Raw genomic sequence first — 14,501 nt, 5'->3', positions numbered from 1 at the left:
TGCAGGGTGCTGGGGGAGAGCTGAAAGAGAGATGGACACTGTGGAGGGACGGTGAAGGAGCCTCCGCGCTAAAGTAGAGGGACGTCCTCACCATATGAGCCCTAGTGCGACTAAATGATCAATGGATCATTAACACACACACACACACACACACACACACACACATACACACACACACACACACACACACACACACACACACACGCACACACACACGTACACACACACACACACACACACACACACATCCAATACATGTTTATAAACATTTTATACATTTCTACAAAATGTGTGTACATGACTACATTTCGAGCCTTTATTTGAGTCTTTGAATCACTGTTTCAACTTCAAATATTTCCTGTGATAACACACACACACACACACACACACAGATTAGCAACAACTGTGCTGCGCCTCCTGCTTTTGTCTCATTGTTTGCTGGTGTAAATGTCAAGCTCTTTACTGGCCGCGTTGTTGTAATCCCGTGACTTTTCGAGCGCCGCTCATCTCTCATGCAAATGCCATCATCCGCGGCCCGTGCGACTCTTCCTGTGTGTGTGCCGTGACGTCTCGTCTGCCTCCTCACGTGGGGTGGGAGGAGGAAGTGGCTGGAGACAGGTGGTGGTGGCGGGGCTGCTCTGGAAATAAGCGCCGCAATCAGGCCACGGCGCACGCCAGCGTAACGCCACACTTCTCACTCTGCTCGAGTCTCGTCTCACTCCGGCTTCACCCTTAAGCCACTCGGCACTCACTCCGACTCTACCACCCCCTCCGACTCTACCACCCCCTCCGACTCTACCACCCCACTCCGACTCTACCACCCCCTCCGACTCTACCACCTCACTCCGACTCTACCACCCCACTCCGACTCTACCACCCCACTCCGACTCTACCACCCCACTCCGACTCTACCACCCCCTCCAAGACAGGCAGAGTATATCTATCAGTATTAGTAAGTCCCCTGCCAAACCACAGCCTGCCCAGAAACTAGTCAAGGGTATCCGCCAGTCTTCTACAAATGACCCCGACACCTCTACCTCACCCATCCCACCCCACCTCCGAAACAAGCCCAGTTGGCATCAATAGCTGCATGTCCCTGATTCAGCCCACCTTGCTTTGCAAAAACAGCCGAGACGGCCTAGAAACCTTCTCTAATCAGTTTCAGTTCCCCTTGTTCCCCAAACCAAAGGACCCCTACTGTTCCTCATTACCTCACACAACCCCCTGCTGCTACCGTTGGCGACGATTTCAGAGAAACGCGAGGGGAAGTCGAAAAGGAAGACAGATAGAGAGAGAGAGATAGCGTGGATTGAGAAATCAATGAAAGAATGCCAAAGACGCCGGTCAGGTAACAAAAAAGAGCCCCAAAGAGGATCAATGGAGTGTTCTAGGCTACGCTTTATGGATCTTGTTTGAGGTTTAGAGAGAAAGAGATAGAGAGGGGGAGAGAGAAAAAGAGATAGAGAGGGAAAGAGAGAGGGGGAGAGAGAGAGAGAGGAGAAGATTTCTAAGACTTCTCTTACTGGCATGTAAAGTATTATAGATGCTGTGCATAGATAATAACATTTCAAATAACCTTAAAGATAGGTTATACAATATACTGACACATCTGTGTGAAAGAAATAAAACATTCTGGGAGCCATCTAAAGTTACAAATATTACTATATCAAGAACAAAATAGAAATAGGAGGAAATCAATTGCCATTTTTGACGCCATCCTAAACATTTACAGTATAAGAGTTCATAAAGTGATCTACTTATAAAGACTTTCACAACACAAATAAGTGTTTCACATTCAAATATTTCACAGACAGCATTCGGTCATCATCAAGATAATGCAGAAGTGTAGAGTGGCACATAAAATACCCAAGGAGCTGTACAGAACGTTGCATTGGGGGTGTGAATTGAAAGGTCACTGGTTTGTCAGGGCAGATCAGCGGAGGAGAGGTGATGACTTGATAGAGGGTTAAGAATGGTTCAACCTGTACTCAGCATCAGATTAACAACCTTGTCAACGGCCATCTCTCCAGATCCATTCCATTGTCATGACACACACAACTGAGTATCTGAAATGACTTACTTTGTGATAAATATTGATATCAAATTAATGTATATTAATATTAAAGATGATTGTATGATATATACATATTCTGCCTTACCATTTCAAGCCACTTACAAAAGGAAATTAATTATCTTACGTTGCTACGGAAGGAATTGATTTCTCTCCATGACATTCAACTAATAGTTTCCTGTTAACGGGCTGTGGTGAATAAGTGTGTGTGTGTGTGTGTGTATGTGTGTGTGTGTGTGTGTGTGTGTGTGTGTGTGTGACTGCATGCAAGATGGTGACTGCATTTGGGTAATCTCAAGCCAGAAGCCTGTGGCTCTAATCCTGGATAAAGTGCCTCTCTCTGAGCCGGCCGCCCCGCGGGCCGGTGCCTCCTCCTCAGGGCCGCTCCTCGTCCTCAGTAGCCTCACGCCCAGCTGCCCCGCGAGGGTGACCCGACCCCTCCGTCTCACTCGCCGGCCGGGGACAATGAGCAATCCAATCAGGGACGAGACCCATCCTCTTTAGTTTAGTAAGGCTGGAAACAAAGCCGTGCAATTCACCAGCAAATTCCATTTAGACTCCATGGCATTTGGCAGCACAATGGCCTGATTAAGTCCCTCTCTCTCTATATTTCAATGGTTGGATTTCCTGTGCCTTTCATATTGTGCTGATAGATTAGTAATGACAACAATTATATATTTTTTTTATAAAATAATTGTAATTGTACAGACTTCCTCTTCTGCTACAGACAATCTGTAAAAAGTATATAATAGGCTATGTTTTGAGATTATATGCAATTCAAGTGGCTGGGGTTAAATGGCTAAAATGAGATCAATACTGACAAGAGGCTGGAGACAGGGATTGTGTTCAGTTCAGTTTTAATATGTTCATCTCATTCAATTCTATACTCAGAGTATTGTGTTGACACATTATGCATTGTGTCATTGAAGCCTGCCACCTATGACATTCATTCCACTGGCCAAAGATCATCACTCCCACTCTTTCCAAAAAGCAACCTTTACAAATAGCATGTTTGTTGTTCTACTGTCATATCCTCCTCTAAGACTGTAGTGTTATGTGTTTATATGTGTTATGTACATTCAACAAAGTTAATGGTCTTGTGGTCATTTTATTCTACTCTGAATATTGATTTTTTTCATTTGCCTTTAACAAATATACATTCTTCCTTTTATGGAGTGCATAAAACTAAAGCGTTTGATTCTCTTACAGTCATGCTTATGAGTTTACAGATGCACAGAGAGCAACTGCCAATACCATCAGAAGCAACACATACTTCAACAAGAAATATCCTAAGTGATGGACTCTATTTTGTCATTGACACAGCAGGGCTCATCCATCCTAACGCCATGTTTAATTCAAGGACATTCGAGGTCATACGTGGGGCTTTCTCGAATTGCTCCATAGCCTAGGAACACCAACGAGACGCCATACCGTTTATAATGATGTTTTTTGTTGTTATTGTTGCTAATTCCATAAGACGTGTGTCATTTCGGTATGCTTATAGAAGAAATATGGTGGAATTTAAGCTACTCGACACATGTTTCTCATTAAGAGTTCGCTTTATTCGGCATTAGTAGCCTATTTTCTGTTGCCTTTGATTTGGGATGAAACTAAAAGCATAAGCCGTTAGACAAGTTAGACTGCATGGTCGTTGTAAAGAATGTTTGTGACCACAAAGCTTTGGAACAGGTCCATAATATGAGCTTCATATGTTGCACAGATGATACGTGTTTGTCATGGTTAATTTAAGCCTTATCTCGTGGGTGTTTCAACCTGCGTCAGTGCCGTTATCGAGGACCTTGACAACGCGCCGTGGGAGTAGCCTACCTCGCTTAGGTAACCCACCTAATCGCCCTATTAACTCGGTTCAGCTCATCATTAAAAAACGTATTTACAACGCTGAAGGACCATAACGGTCTTTTCATCTTCCATGACACCGCATTTTTCTTGGAGGAATAGTGTGAGTGAATTATTCCACGAATAGACAAGGCTACATTGCATTTTTTTTTTTTTACAAAACAACAGTTTCTTAACTAGAGAATGTAATTCCAAGGAAATTACGAGTGCATGAAAATGCAAAAATGTACAGATAAATCATGTAGATATGGTTACTAAGGTGTTGCTAGGGTAGACATGGTGGTTTCATAGTTTTTGAAAGTTGATAGTGCTAAGATAAACAGTTTAAAATTGAATTAGCTAACCTGATTACCAGATAAGCTAACTATGCTAACAATGCTAACTATGCTAACGAGGTTGATTAGCTAACTTAGTTGATGATTTCTAACAGTTAATACTAAAAATGCTAACTATGCTAACAATGCTAACTATATTAACAATGCTAACCAGGTTGATTAGCTAACTTAACTGATGATTTCTAGCAGTTATGCTAAAAATGCTAACTATGCTAACAATGCTAACTATGTTTACAATGCTAACCAGGTTGATTAGCTAACTTAGTTAATCATTTCTAGCAGTTATGCTAAAAATGCTAACTATGCTAACCATGCTAACTAGCTAACTTGCTAGTGAGGACTTTTATTTTGAAACATTTGTTGCTAGGGTAACCATGATGGCCACTATCAGAAATAAAGAAGTTACTGTAGTAAAATCATGTTGGTTGCTATGGAAACGGTCATAAACGCTTAATTTGAATGGTTGCTATGTTGGTTGCTAGGTATGTGGAGGTTTCATGTAGTTGACTGGAGGCATAGGTGATGATAACTGACAGTTGGATGGTTGAACAGTTAAATAGTTGAGTAGTTTCAATGGTTAAATGATTTAATAGTGTATTATTGCAGTGAGGACTTTTATTTTGAAACAGTTGTGGACAGAGGAAACAGTTAACAGGATATGTAGTCTTAATGAGATTGTATGCTTAAAGCCTGAGAGAGAGAGAGAGAGAGCTGCTGCAGCTGGACTGGCCACCTGGCATAAGATTCTAATTGCCCTATTATGATGTCATAATCACAATGTTAAGTCTATGGGGGGAATTTTAATAGTTTTTATTTAATAGTTCAAAAAGTATAAAAGTTACAAAGTTGAAAAATACATAGCTGAAGTCACCTAAGTAAGACCTACGCAGCGCAGTTTGAATGAAGTTTCTACGTTAAACGGTTGAAGCTGAATTGGACGCACAAAAACGTTAGAAGATAAATAAAAATAACTAGAGAATGTAATTCCAGGGAAATTACGAGTGCATGAAAATGCAAAAATGTATAGATACAGTAGATAATGTAGATATAGTTACTAAGGTGTAGCTAGGGTAAACATGGTGGTTGCATAGTTTAACGAAAGCTGATAGTGTGAAGGTAGACAGTTTAAAGCTTAAACATTACAGTTCTAACTGAACTAATGATTTCTAGCAGTTATGTTAAAAATGCTAACAATGCTAACCAGGCTGATTAGCTAACTTAGCTAATCATTTCTAACAGTTATGCTAAAAATGCTAACAATGCTAACAATGCTAACCAGGTTGATTAGCTAACTTAGCTAACCATTTCTAGCAGTTATGCTACAAATGCTAACTATGCTAACAATGCTAACCATGTTAACTAGCTAACTTGCTAGTGAGGACTTTTATTTTGAAACATTTGTTGATGGGGTATCTATGGTGGCCACTCTCAGGAATAAAGAAGTTACTGTAGTAAAATCATGTTGGTTGCTATGGAAACGGTCATAAACGCTTAATTTGAATGGTTGCTATGTTGGTTGCTAGGTACATGGAGGTTTCATGTAGTTGACTGGAGGCATAGTTGATGATAACTGACAGTTGGAATGGTTGAACAGTTAAATAGTTGAGTAGTTTCAATGGTTAAATGATTTAATAGTGTATTATTGCAGTGAGGACTTTTATTTTGAAACAGTTGTGGACAGAGGAAACAGTTTAACAGGATATGTGTAGTCTTCAGAGAGATTGTATGCTTAAAGCCTGAGAGAGAGAGAAAGCTGCTGCAGGTGGGGCTGGCCACCTGGCATAAGATTCTAATTGCCCTATTATGATGTCATAATCCAATGTTAAGTCTATGGGAGAAAAAATGGTTTAAAAAATTAATATAAATTCAACGATTAAGTTTTCAAAGTTGAAAAATACAAAGCTGAAGTCACCTAAGTAAGACCTACGCAGCACAGTTTGAATGAAGTTTCTACGTTAAACGGTTGAAGCTGAATTGAACGCACAAAAACGTTAGAGGAAAAATAAAAATAAGAACTAGAGAATGTAATTCCAGGGAAATTACGAGTGCATGAAAATGCAAAAATGTATAGATACAGTAGATAATGTAGATATAGTTACTAAGGTGTAGCTAGGGTAAACATGGTGGTTGCATAGTTTAAAGAAAGCTGATAGTGTGAAGGTAGACAGTTTAAAGCTTAAACATTACAGTTCTAACTGAACTAATGATTTCTAGCAGTTATGTTAAAAATGCTAACAATGCTAACTATGCTAACAATGCTAACCAGGCTGATTAGCTAACTTAGCTAATCATTTCTAACAGTTATGCTAAAAATGCTAACTATGCTAACAATGCTAACCAGGTTGATTAGCTAACTTAGCTAACCATTTCTAGCAGTTATGCTAAAAATGCTAACTATGCTAACAATGCTAACCATGCTAACTAGCTAACTTGCTAGTGAGGACTTTTATTTTGAAACATTTGTTGATAGGGTATCTATGGTGGCCACTATCAGGAATAAAGAAGTTACTGTAGTAAAATCATGTTGGTTGCTATGGAAACGGTCATAAACGCTTAATTTTAATGGTTGCTATGTTGGTTGCTAGGTACATGGAGGTTTCATGTAGTTGACTGGAGGCATAGTGGATGATAACTGACAGTTGGAATGGTTGAACAGTTAAATAGTTGAGTAGTTTCAATGGTTAAATGATTTAATAGTGTATTATTTCAGTGAGGACTTTTATTTTGAAACAGTTGTGGACAGAGGAAACAGTTTAACAGGATATGTGTAGTCTTCAGAGAGATTGTATGCTTAAAGCCTGAGAGAGAGAGAGCTGCTGCAGGTGGGGCTGGCCACCTGGCATAAGATTCTAATTGCCCTATTATGATGTCATAATCCAATGTTAAGTCTATGGGAGAAAAAATCGTTTAAAAAATTAATATAAATTCAACGATAAAGTTTTCAAAGTTGAAAAAAACATAGCTGAAGTCACCTAAGTAAGACCTACGCAGCGCAGTTTGAATGAAGTTTCTACGTTAAACGGTTGAAGCTGAATTGAACGCACAAAAAGTGTCTGAAGAAGAATAATATCGATAATAAGAAGATGTCGGATAACAGTAGAGTGCATTTGCATGCACTCTAATAAATCGGATAACAGTAGAGTGCATTTTCATGCACTCTAACTAGAGAATGTAATTCCAGGGAAATTACGAGTGCATGAAAATGCAAAAATGTATAGATACAGTAGATAATGTAGATATAGTTACTAAGGTGTAGCTAGGGTAAACATGGTGGTTGCATAGTTTAAAGAAAGCTGATAGTGTGAAGGTAGACAGTTTAAAGCTTAAACATTACAGTTCTAACTGAACTAATGATTTCTAGCAGTTATGCTAAAGATGCTAACAGTGCTAACTATGCTAACAATGCTAACCAGGTTGATTAGCTAACTTAGCTAATCATTTCTAGCAGTTATGCTAAAAATGCTAACAATGCTAACCATGCTAACTAGCGAACATGCTAGTGAGGACTTTTATTTTGAAACATTTGTTGATAGGGTATCTATGGGGGCCACTATCAGGAATAAAGAAGATACTGTAGTAAAATCATGTTGGTTGCTATGGAAACTGTCATAAACGCTTAATTTTAATGGTTGCTATGTTGGTTGCTAGGTACATGGAGGTTTCATGTAGTTGACTGGAGGCATAGTTGATGATAACTGACAGTTGGAATGGTTGAACAGTTAAATAGTTGAGTAGTTTCAATGGTTAAATGATTTAATAGTGTATTATTGCAGTGAGGACTTTTATTTTGAAACAGTTGTGGATAGAGGAAGTAGTGAAACAGGATCTGTAGTCTTAATGAGATTGTATGCTTAAAGCCTGAGAGAGAGAGAGCTGCTGCACCTGGACTGGCCACCTGGCATAAGATTCTAATTGCCCTATTATGATGTCATAATGTAATGTTAAGTCTATGGGGAATTTTTAATAGTTTTTATTTAATAGTTCAAAAAGTATAAAAGTTACAAAGTTGAAAATTACATAGCTGAAGTCACCTAAGTAAGACCTACGCAGCGCAGTTTGAATGAAGTTTCTACGTTGAACGGTTGAAGCTGAATTGAACGCACAAAAAGCATTAGAAGAATAATATCAACTACTAGAGAATGTAATTCCAGGGAAATTACGAGTGCATGAAAATGCAAAAATGTATAGATACAGTAGAAAATGTAGATATAGTTACTAAGGTGTAGCTAGGGTAAACATGGTGGTTGCATAGTTTAACGAAAGCTGATAGTGTGAAGGTAGACAGTTTAAAGCTTAAACATTACAGTTCTAACTGAACTAATGATTTCTAGCAGTTATGTTAAAAATGCTAACAATGCTAACCAGGCTGATTAGCTAACTTAGCTAATCATTTCTAACAGTTATGCTAAAAATGCTAACAATGCTAACTATGCTAACAATGCTAACCAGGTTGATTAGCTAACTTAGCTAACCATTTCTAGCAGTTATGCTACAAATGCTAACTATGCTAACAATGCTAACCATGTTAACTAGCTAACTTGCTAGTGAGGACTTTTATTTTTAAACATTTGTTGATGGGGTATCTATGGTGGCCACTATCAGGAATAAAGAAGTTACTGTAGTAAAATCATGTTGGTTGCTATGGAAACGGTCATAAACGCTTAATTTTAATGGTTGCTATGTTGGTTGCTAGGTACATGGAGGTTTCATGTAGTTGACTGGAGGCATAGTTGATGATAACTGACAGTTGGAATGGTTGAACAGTTAAATAGTTGAGTAGTTTCAATGGTTAAATGATTTAATAGTGTATTATTGCAGTGAGGACTTTTATTTTGAAACAGTTGTGGACAGAGGAAACAGTTTAACAGGATATGTGTAGTCTTCAGAGAGATTGTATGCTTAAAGCCTGAGAGAGAGAGAGAGCTGCTGCAGGTGGGGCTGGCCACCTGGCATAAGATTCTAATTGCCCTATTATGATGTCATAATCCAATGTTAAGTCTATGGGAGAAAAAATGGTTTAAAAAATTAATATAAATTCAACGATTAAGTTTTCAAAGTTGAAAAATACAAAGCTGAAGTCACCTAAGTAAGACCTACGCAGCACAGTTTGAATGAAGTTTCTACGTTAAACGGTTGAAGCTGAATTGAACGCACAAAAACGTTAGAGGAAAAATAAAAATAAGAATAAATCGGATAACAGTAGAGTGCATTTTCATGCACTCTAATTATAATAAGAAGATGTCGGATAACAGTAGAGTGCATTTTCATGCACTCTAAATAGCAGCAACACAGCAATTAGGACCGATACAAGATAAATATTTTATTTGAAAACAATAACATTTACAGGATAATATTTAAAACAAAGGTATAAAAAGCCATTCACAATCATTTGTTAGGTCAAGGCAGCACTGTGAACACAATGCCACTAAAGTGATTGAAAAGACTGCTGAAAGTAGCCTACATATCACGCGTTTCTTTCACGGGACCTTTCGTGCATTCTGTGTGGTCTGCTTTTAACCTGAATATCTGCCTACTAAAAGGTGGCGGTGCGTGCGTGCGCGAATGTGTGTCTTTGTCTATCTGTTTTGTGGGGGGTTATACACTTTCAGTTTGCATCATTTTAAACAGGAACATATCTGCTGGGCTCTGATAAAGAAATCTTGAACGAAGATATAACAACCAAGTGAGAATGTTCAAAGGGAACTATATAAATTAAACCATAAACAAAAGCATAGGCTACATGTTGGTTATTTAAACAGGTGTAGAAAGTATTAATGTGGTTGGATGAAAACATTGAAATCTTGGGTTCTAAAAATGACTTTTGAATTGCATAAAATCCTCAACAGAGTTTGACTACTTGAGAGATATCATCTTTACACCGTGAGCAAAAGAAGATAAACAATAATGGTCTGAAGTGATCATCATCAGTCTAGTGATACATCCAATAGAGTCCTTTATAAAGAACAATACCTCCATGTGTGTAGTGCTCAGTGTTGCACAACAAGTGTTGGGTGAACACAATATCTAGAGGTGTGATTTCCAGCTAAGGAATTCAATACAAGCAGCAGTATCCAAACATCCTCCCCAAGGTCCCAGGAGATCCATACTTCAACCCACAGTCAAACTCTTCTGATAACTAATAGAAAAATAAATAAAGGCCTAGGATCTTTCCTTCATGCATTCCTTCCCTGCCCTTTTCGACGATGGCCTTTTTGTGTTTAGAGTACAAGCATTCCAGCACGCACCCTTCAGGAGTACCCATACATAGTCTACATCATGAAAACATAACACACACCGTGCATTCACAAAAGGAGGGTGTAACAGATACAGTGCAGAGTGCTTAGTGCAGATGAAATGGGATTTTCTCTCACTACACACACAGTCTCACAAAAGTGTTGACAAAAGCTCCAAAGGTTGAGTTGTGCTTTGGTCCGACGTCAGGTCCACATCATTCCAACCCCACGAGAACCTTGTGTGTGTGCGGAAGCTAAAAGCTACACCTTTACAATGAAGATTATCAGTGTGCACACTGAAGTGGATGTTGGACATTCGTGACAAATATTACGTCAAGCCTATTAAGTAACCCAGGCTAGCATAAAAGCAAGCAACAATGATGAGCTGAATGATTGCTTTTTCTGGGGGGTATTTTGGTATATTTCCAGCAAATGTAACAGGATGTGCTGCAGAAAGACTATAACATTGCTTATTCTAGCACACACTTTATTTTTTAGAAGCAATTGCTGTCTCAGCCATAGGATATTCTATATAACTGAGAGAAGGTACATTGTGTCACTGAAGCCTGCCACCTATACGACATTCATAAGGAGTGTTCCATGCCATTTAAGTTTAGACGTCCTGATGCAATATAATCATCTAGTCACATTCACATTGGCCAAAGATCATCACCCCCACTCTTACCAAACAGCAAAGTTTACAAAGTGCATGTTTGTTTTCACGACAGAATGGTGTGTCACATCCTCCTCTATGACTATTTGTGTTATGTGGATACATTCAGTAAAGTCAACGGTCTTGCGGTCATTGAATGTTTTGGGGGAAAAAACTAACATGAACATTAAAAAGGATAATTACCTAACAACACAAGTGCTATAAAAAAAACACCTTCCCTGTTTACGGGAGTGTGTCAAGACTTCATTGTTGTCTCTAATTAACCAAACAACCAGGGTGGTAAAAAGGCCATAAATGGCTCGTGCCCAGTAAAACCCCACAATTGACAGCAGGCTCTACTATGTTTCACCAAAGAAGGAAGGGTGCTGTGAAGAGTTAGTGAAAGGGAGGTCATGTGAGATGAAATGGGTCAATGGGTTTTTCTGTCCTTTTGACTTCTGGAGTTTCCACCAAATGGTGCTTGAGCAACCAAGGACAACCACCCAACAGCCATGTCTAAATAGCCTTGTGTTTGACTTACTGTGAGGTATTTGAGTGAGTTGAATAGACGGAAGCTACTGTGTTGGTGACGTGTGTTATGGCAACGTGTGATATGTGACCAATGTGATACAGAAGTAGCTTAAGAAACAACAACAACAACAACAAAAACAAAAACAAAAAAAACAACGTACGTTTTGCCAATAAACAAACGAATCCAAGACCAACCAGGAGGAGCATCTTGACAGAAAGATGAAAAAAAAACAAAGCATGAGAAAACACAAGAGCCACCACCTGCCGTGTTTAGAGGGCAAGGCGAACGCATGGCCTTCACTGTGCCGTCCACCTGCTCCGTCCTTCAGCAGCAGGATAATGGGGCCGGCTGTGTGGAGCAGGCCTCCTATTAGCACCTCCAAGCAGAGGTCCAAGCAGCCCCCTCCCCATCTCCCCCCCCCCCCCCCCCCTCAGGACCCCCCCCCCCCCCCTCCCTCTGCAAATGGCCCCGGCTCATTATCACCTCCCCTTGCTCCAGGTGTGGAGAGCGGCCCCCCTAATTGATAATTAGAGGGCCTTGTCAAACAAAGGCCAGGGCAATCTCACAGTAGGAGTGCATGACACACACACACTGACAGTACGGCAGCATGTTGGTACATGAGGACCTATAAGGAAGGGGGCAACAGTAATGGGTATCGCAGTACACACACACACACACACACACACACACACACACACACACACACACACACACACACACACACACACACACACACACACACACACACAGTCATCCCCATCCCCATCTCGTCCTACTCCCACCACACTAGCCTAGACAAGGTATTGGGTAAAAAAAAACATCTGTCATGTTTCTGATTAGTCTCTCTCTTCCTCTCAAGGAAGCCACTCTTGAGATGGTCGGAGATAGCGCGTCTTACAGTTAGACCACAAACGTAGGAGTTGGAGGAAGATCGCTCTGCTATCGTCGCCTTCAACAGACAAACGCATGTATTACGAAACGGTTGGACAACTTAAAGAGCAGCTTACGGTTTCAAATGAAACATCATTTTGTCTTTGGCTCGATGTTGTTCACGGAAAAATCCAAACTGTAAACTCTTTCCAATGAGTGAAATCACTGTTAAGTCACAGTGTTGTCAATGTGTTTTGTAGATATTCATACTGTAAATGAAACGTTTAAACTGGGTGCTGGTATCATACGAAATCACTGGAAAACAGCGCATATAAAATAGAAATAAACGGTCAACAGCAAAACACAAAATGTCACCCTAGGTGGAGATGAGAAACCGGTTAGTAAACTGATAAGCATTGTTTATCATTAACATCATGTACCAAAAGGAAGCCTTCCAGCATTATGATATCCGTGAGATTTTGATAGAAATCTACTCTGGGCAGTCATGCTACTCTGGAGAGATGGGCACTGAACTGACCCGTGAACCATCCTTCATTTACTTGAACCAAGCATGATTATACAGCAAGTTTCAACACCAGCATCATTCAGACCTGCATTCTATAATCCAGAGACTTCAGAGGACCGGTCTAAATCTGGATTTAACAATTCAAGACTGGGACTGATTTATTGCATGTAGGGCTGTTGAGAATAGACAGTGGTCAGCGATGCACTTGAGCTATTGAACTTGAGCTTAATCTTTCATGGCCATCTCTGTACAGAACAGACCTGTTCCTCCAGGACAACACGGCTCTATAAAAACTAAAATGGCCTTCTATCACATTCCAGTTATCTACACTCGGTTGATTGGCAGCAGTTTCCTCATTCTCCAAAATGCAAATGGTGTTCTCATCAGACAGACACACACACATGCACGCACGCACACACACACACACACACAACATGCCTATCAAGTGGCATCCAGCTATTGTTCTGACTGACAGACGCCCACTCCACACCTACACATCAAGCCGCATGCCAATCTATGAAACCTCACACACGTACACACACAAACACACACATACACACACATGCCGCATATCATGTGATTATATTATATTCTACTCATGTGATTGCCATTGAGCCCTCCCTTATCCACATGCTGTGGGGCTTGGGGTTGGGTGGGGTGGGGGGCACTAATGGCCATAAAGGGCCAGTAATGCACATCACTCAGGAGGCCATCGAGGAAAGAGGGGACGGCTGCTCTCAGATACTAATGCCACCTTTTAGCACCAATTTGGAGACGGATTTTCCCATCGGACCAAGCGGCAGTTGCCCCTTAGGGAACTCTTGCCCAACACGAGGCTGGCTCTAACCCCCGTCTCCAGAATTATGGCTGAACACACTGGCGAGGAGGGAGGGGAAGGAGCGGTGTTTACATCTTAAAACAATCATTCTCCTTCTGACAAATGAAGTCATTAAAACACACTCTAAAGGTTTCATAGATCTCGTTTTCTGTGCGAGAAATCAAACTGCTTTGAGAAAGCTTTCCTGATGGGTGTATACACAGAAGATAAACAGTCCAAATGAAGGGCTGGAAATAAGACAGATTCTGGTAAAAAGACATTTGGTTGAATGCAAAAAAAAGTGCAGAACTAAGTTTTTGAAAACAAATAGTCAAAGAAAAGTACAAATATAAATGTTTCCACTCTAGCTTTTGATGTTTCCTTTACATTGTGATTGATTGCTCAACGTATAAAACACCATGGGTGGCTAGTGTTGAATGGGAGATTTCAATTTAATTACTCAAGACCTCCTCCTTCATATAGCTTTAGTGGAATTGATATGAATGCAATTATCCTCCCTTCCTGTAGGATCTGAAACAGCAGAACAGTCTCCTGCAGTTCTCCCCCCATAAAGCAAAAAAAAAGACGGAGAGAAGGGAATTCCCCAG

Source organism: Sardina pilchardus, chromosome 3 (assembly GCF_963854185.1).
Source record: "Sardina pilchardus chromosome 3, fSarPil1.1, whole genome shotgun sequence".
Taxonomy (NCBI): domain Eukaryota; kingdom Metazoa; phylum Chordata; class Actinopteri; order Clupeiformes; family Clupeidae; genus Sardina; species Sardina pilchardus.
Note: the sequence above shows the minus strand (reverse complement) of the source record.